Below are 11,263 nucleotides of genomic sequence, written 5' to 3'. Positions count from 1 at the left end.
GTCATAACTTTCTTTCTGAGCATCGGATTGAAATTTTGTAAGAAGGTACAGAAAGAGGACGGACTGTAGTTTCTTGTGGGTGTTTTTCAGATCCAAAGGTCGAAACAGTGACTCGTGGCACGTCGTACAAGTTCGCTCTACTGAACCAGTCTAAAAGCAAGTCACTGTGGGAGATTTCACATAACTCTTCCTTGGAGAATCCAATTTGGCTCAGACTTGTGGCATTGGAAAGAGGACACAGAAGGCTACTACAGGTAGCAATTTCAGAATTGGATGATCCGAAATTACAGAGATACATCAGATTCAATATCAGGCTTCTATAAAGTAAAAAAAGGTGTGTAGTTTTTTTTTTATTTTTGTGTAAGCTTGGTTTAACGAAATTCAAAGGGCATAGTAAAGCATTATTATCGGTAACTGATGCCCCGAGGAAAGAAAATGCAAACACCTAGTAAGGAACCTGAAAGCTCTAGCATGACTCATGAAGAAGAGGAAGAAATGCTACATGATATATCAAAATTACAAGAACAAGTGCAACAAATGTCACGCTCACAAAAGCTAACAGAAGCTAAGATAAGTGGCGTGGAATCTAAGGTAAATGGTGTGGAATCTAAGATAAAGGGCATGGAAGCTAAGATGGAGGATTCGATGGCAAATTTGAAGATAGATTTGAATACAAACATGGAAGAATTGAAGAAGTTGCTACAAGAAAGGGTCACTAATGGTGAAAAGGTAGTAAAGGAAACTCATGATGAGAACAAAAGAAATGTTAATCATGATTCCATAGACTCTAATGTTGGATCGAAGACTCACCATGTTCCAAAAATCGATATGAGGAAGTTTGATGGCAAGGATCCCGCCACATGGATATTACAGATGGAGCAATTCTTCGATCTCAATAATGTGCAAAACACACAAAAGGTACGTATGGCAACTTTATATTTGGAACCAAATCAGTTTGTATGGTATCAATGGCTTTGTTCTCGTAAACAATTTATCACTTGGGCAATTTTTACGGAAGAATTGATAGCACATTATGAGGATACAAAAAGCAACACTTTTTTTAGCCAATTGATAAGTCTCAAACAAAAGGGTTCAATAATGGAGCACATTGAGGAGTTCCAAAAATTGAACATAAGGGTAAAAGATATTCCAGAGGAGCATAGGATTGATGTGTTCATAGGGTCTTTAAAGGATAATATCCAACATGATGTGCGCCTTTGGGAACCTGATTCATTAGAGAAGGCATTCAGGTTAGCAAGAAAAATGGAAAGCAAAATTATGGCAACTAGGAAGCATACCATTCACAACTATAAAGAAGGAAGTGTTGTTGCCCATAGTCTTCCACAACCTACAAGGTTGACACCACAACAATTGGAAGAAAAAAGAGCAAAAGGGCTTTGTTACAATTGTGATAGCAAATACACAAAAGGTCATAAGTGTGCTGAGAAGAAATTATTCTACATAGATTGTGAAGAGGAAGAAGAAAAGGAGCAAGAAAGGTCAAAAGAAGAGGATATATTCCAGGAACAAAGCCTAGATGAAGAACAAATAAATCCGACCATATCTTGTAATGCATTGGCGGGAATTACCACTCCTCAAACCATCAAGATAGAAGGACAAATCAAGAAGAAAAAGGTAATAGTGTTGATTGATTCAGGAAGCACCCACAATTTTATTCATTGTAGGGTAGCAAAAGAATTGAATTGCTTCCTATATCCAGCACCAGAGTGTCAAGTGATGATTGCAAATGGAGGAACAATAAATTGTTCTGGAAAGTGCCATAATATCAAGCTATCCATGGGAGAATATGTATTGACTAGCCCAATGCTTTCCATTCCAATGGGAGGTGCTGATGTTGTACTAGGAGTCCAATGGCTACAATCCTTGGGTACAATAGCTTTTAATTTTCAAGAACTTTTCATGAAATTTTCTGTGGAAGGAAAGGAAGTTGAATTAAGGGGTATTGCAGGGAAACCAGGAAAGATAATCAGCTCTAATGGTATGACAAAGCTTCTAAAAAAGGAGCAAAGAGGTGTAATTGCACAATTATGTTCGCTAGATGTTTCCACATTGGAATCATCTATTTCTCCAGATCTCCAAAAAGTCCTGGACAATCATTCCAAGGTATTTGAGACTCCCAAAGGTCTCCCACCTATGCGTGATCATGATCATGCTATTCATCTGATTCCAGGAAGTGTTCCTCCAAACATCAGGCCGTACAGATATCCATATGTCCAAAAAAGTGAAATTGAACGTATGGTTGCAGAAATGCTAGAGGCTGGTATAATTCAACCGAGTCAAAGTTCTTTCTCAGCTCCAGTAGTATTGGTGCACAAGAAGGATGGATCATGGCGCATGTGTCCAGATTATAGGGAGCTCAACAAGCTCACTATTAAAGATAAGTTCCCCATTCCTGTTATTGATGAATTACTGGATGAATTGCATGGATCAATTTACTTCACCAAGTTGGATCTTCGTTCGGGATATCATCAAATCAGAATGAAGATTGAAGACATTCCGAAAACAGCATTTAGAACTCATGAGGGTCATTATGAATTTTTGGTCATGCCTTTTGGCCTTACCAATGCACCTTCAACATTTCAAGGTTTGATGAATTCAATTTTCAAACCATTCCTTAGAAAATTTGTGTTAGTATTTTTTGATGATATACTAATCTACAGCAAGTCTTGGAAGGATCATGTTGAACATGTTGACAGGGTGCTACAACTATTGGAGGAGAAACAATTATATGCAAAAAGATCCAAATGTTTCTTTGGAGTCCAGGAGGTGGAATATTTGGGTCATATTGTATCTCATGAAGGAGTTAAGGTAGACCCTAGCAAAATTAAAGCCATTAAGGAATGGAAAATCCCCACATCCATAAAGCATCTGCGAGGATTTCTTGGGTTGACAGGGTATTATCGCAAGTTTGTTAAGAATTATGGGAGAATAGCAGCACCTCTAACAACATTATTGAAGAAAGATTCATTTTCATGGACTTCGGAAGCAACAAAGGCCTTTGAACATCTTAAAGAGGCAATGTGCCAAGCACCGGTCTTAGCTACACCGGACTTCACAAAAACCTTTATTGTGGAATGTGATGCTTCAGGAAATGGAATTGGTGCTGTTCTAATGCAAGATGAAAGACCCATTGCTTTTGAAAGTCGTCCAATCAAGGGAAAGTTTTTAAGCAAAGCTATTTATGAGAAGGAAATGTTGGCAATACTCCATGCACTTAAGAAATGGCGACCCTACCTAATGGGAAGACACTTCAAGGTAAAAACGGATCATGATAGCCTTAAATACTTTTTAGAACAAAGATTATCCTCTGAAGAGCAACAAAAGTGGGTCACAAAGATGTTGGGTTATGACTTTGAAATCATCTACAAAAAAGGGAAGCAAAATGTGGTGGCAGATGCACTCTCAAGAAAGGATGAGGATGTGGAAGCATTGTTGTGTGCCATTTCTATTATCCAACCAGATTGGATAAACGAAGCAAGGGAGGAATGGAAGAATGACGAAGAAGTGTGGGCACTTATTCAAAAGCTACAACAAGATTCCAGTACTTCTGATACATTTAGCTGGAAAAATGATTCGTTATGGTACAAAGATCGCTTATACCTCTGTAAGAATTCCCAGCTAAAACAAAAGATTCTTATGGAATTGCACACTTCTCCCTTAGGAGGGCACTCAGGATTTTTAAAAACTTACCACAGGGTTAAGAAGGAATTTTTTTGGGATGGCCTTAAATCAGATATTCAAAAGTTTGTGGCGGAATGTTTGGTTTGCCAGCAAAATAAAGTTGAAACAATTAAGACACCGGGTCTATTACAACCTTTATCCATTCCAAGCCAACGTTGGGAGGAGGTTTCAATGGATTTTATCACAGGTTTACCCAAGTCTGAGGGAAAGAGTGTCATCATGGTGGTAGTTGACAGACTTACCAAGTATGCACACTTTTGTGCATTATCACATCCATTTAAAGCCAGTACAGTTTCTACTGCATTTATGGAAACAGTTCAAAAGCTACATGGAAACCCAAAGATTATTGTAAGTGACAGAGATCCCATTTTCACTGGAAATTTTTGGACAGAATTATTTTCTTGTCTTGGTACTCAGTTAGCTCATAGCTCATCTTATCATCCTCAATCTGATGGGCAAACTGAGATAGTAAACAAATGTTTGGAAGGATATCTTCGTTGCTTTGTATCTGATAAACAGACACAATGGGTCAAATGGTTGCCTCTGGCTGAATGGTGGTATAACACTTCCTTCCATACAGCAACAAAAATGACCCCATTTATGGCACTTTATGGGTATCAACCACCATCCATCACATCATATTTAAGAGAAAATTCTAAGGTTCAGGCAGTGGAACATCACATCGAACATCAACAACAAGTCCTCCAACTCTTAAAGGATAACCTCGTGTTGGCACAGAATAGAATGAAACAACAGGCAGATCAACATCGCAGTGAAAGAAGTTTTGATGTAGGTGATTGGGTATTCCTACGGCTACAACCATATAAGCAAATGTCCCTCAAGCAAGCTAAGAAGGATAATAAATTATCACCAAAGTATTATGGTCCGTACAAGGTGTTGCAAAAGATTGGTACTATGGCATACAAATTGGAGCTTCCTGCAGCTTCTCGATTGCACCCAGTTTTCCATGTTTCATGTTTAAAGAAGGTTATAGGCGACAAGCTCCCAGTTCAAACAATATTGCCAGAACTTGACGAGGAAGGAAAAATTATATTGGAACCGAAAGCAGTCATAGAAACAAGAACTCGACAGCTACGAAATCGATCAATTTCAGAGTACCTTATCAAGTGGAAGAACTTATCCGCTGAAGATTCCACATGGGAGGATGAGAATTTTATGCAGAAGTATCCTAAACTACTCAAGCGTTGAGGACAACACTTTTTTGAAGGAGAGGGGCATGTTGGGTCCCTATAATACTAGTGATTACCCCATTACTATTGTAGTTATACCCCTTATTTATATTGTTGTACCCATGTAGTGCCCATATTGTTACTATTGTGCCACATAGAATCCCACTATTGTTATTTTTGTGCCCTACAATATTATTGTTATGTAGGCTTTGATTATATTGTGACCCTTAGACTCCTATATATAGAAAGGAGGTTTTTCATTTGTATCATCCAAGAATTGTTCATTTATGTAATGTAAAGGAGGTTGCCCCCTCGAAGAGGCTGAATTCTAAGGCGTGGATCTCTCTTTTCTATCTTTTTGTGAGCTGGTTTCATAACATAATACAATCAAACTCATCTTTCTCAACAAGTATCTTATGTTATTTGTTTCATGGACTCCTTGACTTTCATGTTAAATATGTTTCATGCAATTAGTTTTTCAATTGGTTTTTCAGGTGCTATTTAATTTGTTTGCCTTGTTTGTGTTTGCAGATTCGCGAAGAGGAGCTCATTTGGATCGAAAGAGCAAGGGCATCCACAAGCTTGCATTGGACCAAAGGTAGGCCCTAGAAACCTTTGTTTACTATTGTTTATTGAAGCATATTTAGAGAAAGATAGTGTCTCGTTGGTTTGCTTGTCGTTAGGTCTTCTTTAGATTCTAGGAAGGTCTATCTTATCCGCAAGATCGACTCATTCCGCGCGACACTACCTAAGTTACAAGGTGCTCAAGTGGGATTCAAGTAGGAATAATAAAGGTTTGGTGTAGATTGGATAGTAACTTGTTGGAGTTGAAGCCCGAAGAGAAGGCCCTAAGCTTTAGAAGTGTCACTATCATACATACAATAAAGCAACAAGCAGAAGAAGATTCCATAGTTCAGCCAAAATCATTCAGAGGCCATCTGACCTGCTGTTCTTGACTTTCCACCAGGAAAAGCCATCCCCAAGTGGAGCCAGTGTTATGCTCCTATACCAATAGGTGTCATATTTCATGATTGACTTGATGAGCTATGTAATATGTTCATACCTTTCCTTGTTGCAAAGGTTTTCCATATTGTCAAAAAATCCAAAAATTTAAAAAATGTAAAGAGGGTATACCCTAAAAGAAAAATCAAAGGGTAAAGAGAATAAGATGGTCAAAAAAGTGAAAGAAAATGACCAAAAGAAGACCAAGGAAAGTGTGAAAGTCTAAATGCCACTACCTTTTACTCTTATGTAATAAACAAATTGTGTGCAACTTGTAACTTATGCCACAATTGGTGAACAGTCAAACAGTTTAAACTTGACTAGTTCATATTTTCAATTTTATGTTTTAGAGATAGAAAATAAAATCTGACCAAATTGTTTAATCTTGACAGATAAGTATATAGGTAGAGTGAATAAAAGAAGCTCAACACTTTAATCTAATCCCTTAGATGTAATAAGGTTAGATTTAGATAGATTTCTCTATGTAAAAGAAAAGAAAATTTTGATAAGGGTTTGCCAGTTTAAGTGCACCCTAATAAAGAAAATAAAATGTCATGCTAAAGTAGATAGGGTAGGTAGATGATGTTGCAGAATTACATGTGATGGATAATGACTCTAAATGTGTTAATTTTTACTTTCATCACAAGTGCAAGGCAGACATTACACTGGAAGCATTTCAAGCATGGCAAGGTCAAATAATTAGCTCCTTCTCATATTTCCATAAATTTTCACTAATTCCCTCTAAGTACTAAGGCATTTGCTAAAATTCGAGGGGCTCAGAGCATTTCTCTGACTTCTGGAGGGACCGGACCCTCGGCCCAATAATTTAAAAGCCTAAGCACTTAAAACCATCCATAAGTCATTCATTTACTTTCATAAGTCTTTTACTAAGTAAAATCCTATTTTACTTAGGAAAATTGCACAATACCCCATAAAAACCCTTTTTCATTCAAGCCTAAGTTAAATACACAATTCTAATGTTTTTTACTCGGCGCTTTTCATTACATTACCATATTAATTTATAACTTATTTTATATAAATCCCTTATAAAATTACCCACACCCGTATTATTTTAACTATGTAAAAAACCCCAAATACTTTTATATCCCACCCCTCGGTTAAATATAACCATAATACATCATTAATGGGGATTAATTAGTTAATCTGTAACTAATTAAGAACCCCGACCCCCGCCATATTAAATAAGGATTAATTAACCCCCACGGTTAATTAATAACTTTCTCGACCAATCCCATTGCTCCCGATATGATTAAAAAACCTTTAATTACATTGGGCCCGCCTTCATTAAACTCCCGTCACCTCGCATCCCCGATAGCCGTGCGATAAAGCCTCCCAGATCCGATGACTTTTGTGCATATTGCACATCCCTTCGCAACCGAACATTAGCGTGCGAGTGCGGAGCTGTTTTATGAACAGTGCCCTTGCCACGCGTCATTCATCTTATGGTATCGCGTGGACAAGCCTAAATACCAACCCCCTCCATAAGTGGTGCGATGAAAATCAATACCACTCTCGCTTACTACCTCAACTAAATGATAAAGCTGTCCGATCAGTTAGTTAAAGCCAACTATCATTTTCGTTCACCCGCCAATATCAACCATTTACCCGTTTAAACACAAAAGCCCCAGTTTTGCTCGTTTTCACTTAATTGTGCAGTAAAACCCTATGTAACCCATCTCCGCCACCTGAAGCCTATCTTAACCGATTTGAGCATGGTTTACCTCCTAAAAAGAATTCTGGACTCACTCCACAAACCTTTCAAGCCCAAATGAAACCTTTTCGACCTCCCCTGCAAACCAATGCTTTCTTAACAGTTTGTTTTGTTTTACAGGTGATAAGAAGACCACAGCCTTGGATAAGCAGTCTTAATACTAGTCATAAGACATGTTTACTCCAAGATTGTTATCAAATCTATTCAAATAGAGATGGAGAATAAAAACATACAGTTGAAAGACAAGCAGAGGAAACATGAAATTAAATGATTTACTGTTGAAATAGACAGTAAAAACCTGAAATATAAAGTGAACATAAAAGGACACAGTAAAAAAACAGTCAAAGTGTATCAGGATTGAAGAGTATCAGATTGAAGACTAATTCAAGTAAATCAGCTAGCATGAAGATAAACAACAGGGAAGACAGTTACAAAGCATAGCATACAAATTCATGTCAAAGTGAAGACAGATGAAAAACAGAGCGATAAAAGTAAAAAGTAAACAGTAAACAGTGAAATTAAACATGAAGACATTAAGGGTTAAAAAAAGTTGAAAATACTTTCACCAGATATAATGAAGTTTATCCAAAGTAAAAGTGAAAAACAGGTGAAAGGAATTTAAGGTTAAAAGATGAAATCAGAATAGAAATGGTACATTCTTCAGAAATTTCCTGTTTAAATCATAGTTTTGCAGAAACTATTGTGGCTACTCCAAGAATTATTTTGAGAAACTAAAGGAGGTTTTTGTTCCAAAAAGTCTCATCTACAGAAACCTCTCTCACTTTTTACACAGGTATTACCAAGAGGGAGATAAGTGCATGTATTTACAGCCTATGTTCAGTTTGTGCAAAGTCCTGTTTTTGACATCGTTTTGCTGAGAATATAAAGAACAGCTGGAGATGCATTTTGAGAAACTGAGAGAGATTTACCTCAAAAACATTCCTATATACAAAAACCTCTTTCATTTTTTACATATCTATTACAGATTGAGATATACAAGCATATCATTGGACCCTAAGTTTGCAGAATTTCTGGGGCAAAATGCACAAAGGAAGGACACACTTAGTGACTGGGATGCCTCATCATCAACTAAGAGTTGCTACCAAATTCGACTTTCTCTTCTTTGTCACCACAGATCCATAAACATAGTGCCAAATAGATTCATTAGTTTGGAATGTCCTTTATCAAATTTCTATTAACGTAAACAGTTGGAGATATTTGTGAAACTAATCTTGATATTTTTTCAAGATTTTTCAGTTTACAATTAGTATAAATACTTCTCCTTTTGAAGTATTTTGGGTGGATTCTTAGACATTGTTGTAATATTGATTATTTTGGAATAAATTGCTGATTGGACCAAATTTTGTATGGCTTACTGGATAAAGAATTGAAGCAAAGGACTTTTCACAGATTTCTTGAAGCAAACACTGGATCAATAAGTCCTCTATACCTTATGTTTTAAAGTTTTCCTTGTTTATTATATCATCCATGTTTCACATCTGAATGATAAACAAAAAAGAATAATTCAGAATATGATTCGTTGCACTCTATTTTCAATCGTTATTATTCTCCATGTTTTCTTCTGAATTAGTATAAACAGTGAAATCTTGATTGCTCTTGTTTTCTAGTTCATTCATTTTGATTATTTATTAAAGAATACTTAATTGCTCGTTAGTAGTAATCATTCAAGTTTCCCTCTTTAAATGCACTGAAGGATTCTTAATTGCACTTCACCCATTTTAAACCCACTCCATCTATTCCAAGTTGTTATTTGTTCCATGTTTGACTATCTTGCCCTGTGAAACCATCTTTTGTTAAGAAACCAAGTCCAGTTAAGCCATCTTCTTTGACTCCATTAGCCCAATGGCCTGAACTACTCAGTTTTACCCCCATGCTATTGAATCTCACCACCCAAACTCAACCAAAACTCCTAAACTCCATAACTAGCCTAATATCTTTCAAAACCAAGCTAAATCATAAAGAGAGAGCCCTCTCTGAGTACAAATTGGCTAGATTCTGTACTTAAAAGTAGTTTTGTGTTTACCTCAGACCCTTTTCCTCTTCTCAACAACTTCTAGGAAAATCTGAGTGATAACAGTGTCAACCTCGTTAAAAATTGAAATAAGGAATTTGAGGATAGTTCTTTTACTCTGTCAACCTTATTAAAAAATGAAACAACTCCCATGAGGATAGTTCCTTATCTTGTGTCAACCTCGTTAAAAAAATGAAACCAAGGATATGAGGATAGTTCTTGGTCTTGTGTCAACGTCATTTAAAATGAAACAAAGGGTATGAGAAGAGTTCCTTGTCTTGTGTCAAGCTCGTTAAAAAATGAAACAAGGAATATGAGCATAGTTCCTTGTCTTGTGTCAAGCTCATTAAAAAATGAAACAAGGAGTATGAGAATAATTCTTTCTCTTGTGTCAAGCTCATTAAAAAATGAAACAAGGAATTTGAGCATAGTTCCTTGTCTTGTGTCAAGCTCATTTAAAAATGAAACAAGGACCCCTGGAGCAAAGTTCCAATTCGAGTCTTTGATTAGATCTCGTAAAATCCCAGTCGAGTCTTTTACTTGATCTCATATAAGAACCTTCATTCCATCCACCGGATAGCCACAAGTAGTCTACTTAGGTGAACGTAATGAAACTTGGGGGGCATGCACCTTGTGGTAAAGTTAAGATTCCCTGTAGGTTATGTGAAGGGAGTCACCCCATTCACCTTTGTCCCTATCTAGATGAAGCCAAAATGTGTTGGATAACCATCCTACTTCACCGCAGCGACTTCCATCTGGTTACAGGAGACTCTCCCTTTCATCATGTTGGGGGCATGTAAACCAATCTCAACCATAGTTCTTCGTTTCAAGCTTGTGTAAAAATGAAACTGAATTCAAGCATAGTTTTTTGTTTTAAGCTTCTGTAAAAATGAAACTGAATCCAAGCATAGTTTTTGGTTTCAATCTTGTGTAAACATGAAACTGAATCCAAGCATAGTTCCCTATGGTTAAAGCTTGTGTAAAAAATGAACCCATTTCCATTTTTAACCTTCGTGATTGCCATTCTATCAGCCTCTTTCATTAGATGAGCCTTGGTTGTTTTCATCCCATCTCCACCATCACTTTCGCTGATCATACACTTTCACTTGGTTGTTTTACCTTTTTTGAGGAACAGTTGCAATGAATGGTCATATTAGCCAGCCTCTTCACATAAATCAACATGTTTTGAGGAGTTCCAACATCACCGAAACCAGTTGCTACCCTAGACACCACTCATTCCTCAAAGTGGAGTCCTCTTTAAGCTCTTTTCAGACTTTCTAAACATGAAAAGGTTGCCGAGCGCTTGTCCTTTCCAGCTCGTTAACGGATTGGAAACGATATCTCTCTTGTATTATTTTACGCTTTTTTAGGCTTGAGAGATTAATTTATGAAAAAGAACTTGTGAAGTTTTTTTTTGTCCCTTTTCAAACTCTCTAAACATGAAAAGGACCGAGTTATCTTTGTCGTTAAACTCATTAAAACATCAAATAGTGACAAACTTGTCCATCTAGACAAGACTGAGTTTCACCTTCGCTAGACTCGTTAAAACATCACATAGTGATGGATTCACCCGAAGGGTGAAATTATACAACAAGCATATGTTAT

This window comes from Pinus tabuliformis, chromosome 4_1 (genome assembly GCF_031772625.1).
Source record: "Pinus tabuliformis cultivar Carrire ecotype Pingquan chromosome 4_1, CPIR1, whole genome shotgun sequence".
NCBI classification, from domain to species: Eukaryota; Viridiplantae; Streptophyta; class Pinopsida; order Pinales; family Pinaceae; genus Pinus; species Pinus tabuliformis.
This window is presented reverse-complemented; position numbering follows the sequence as displayed.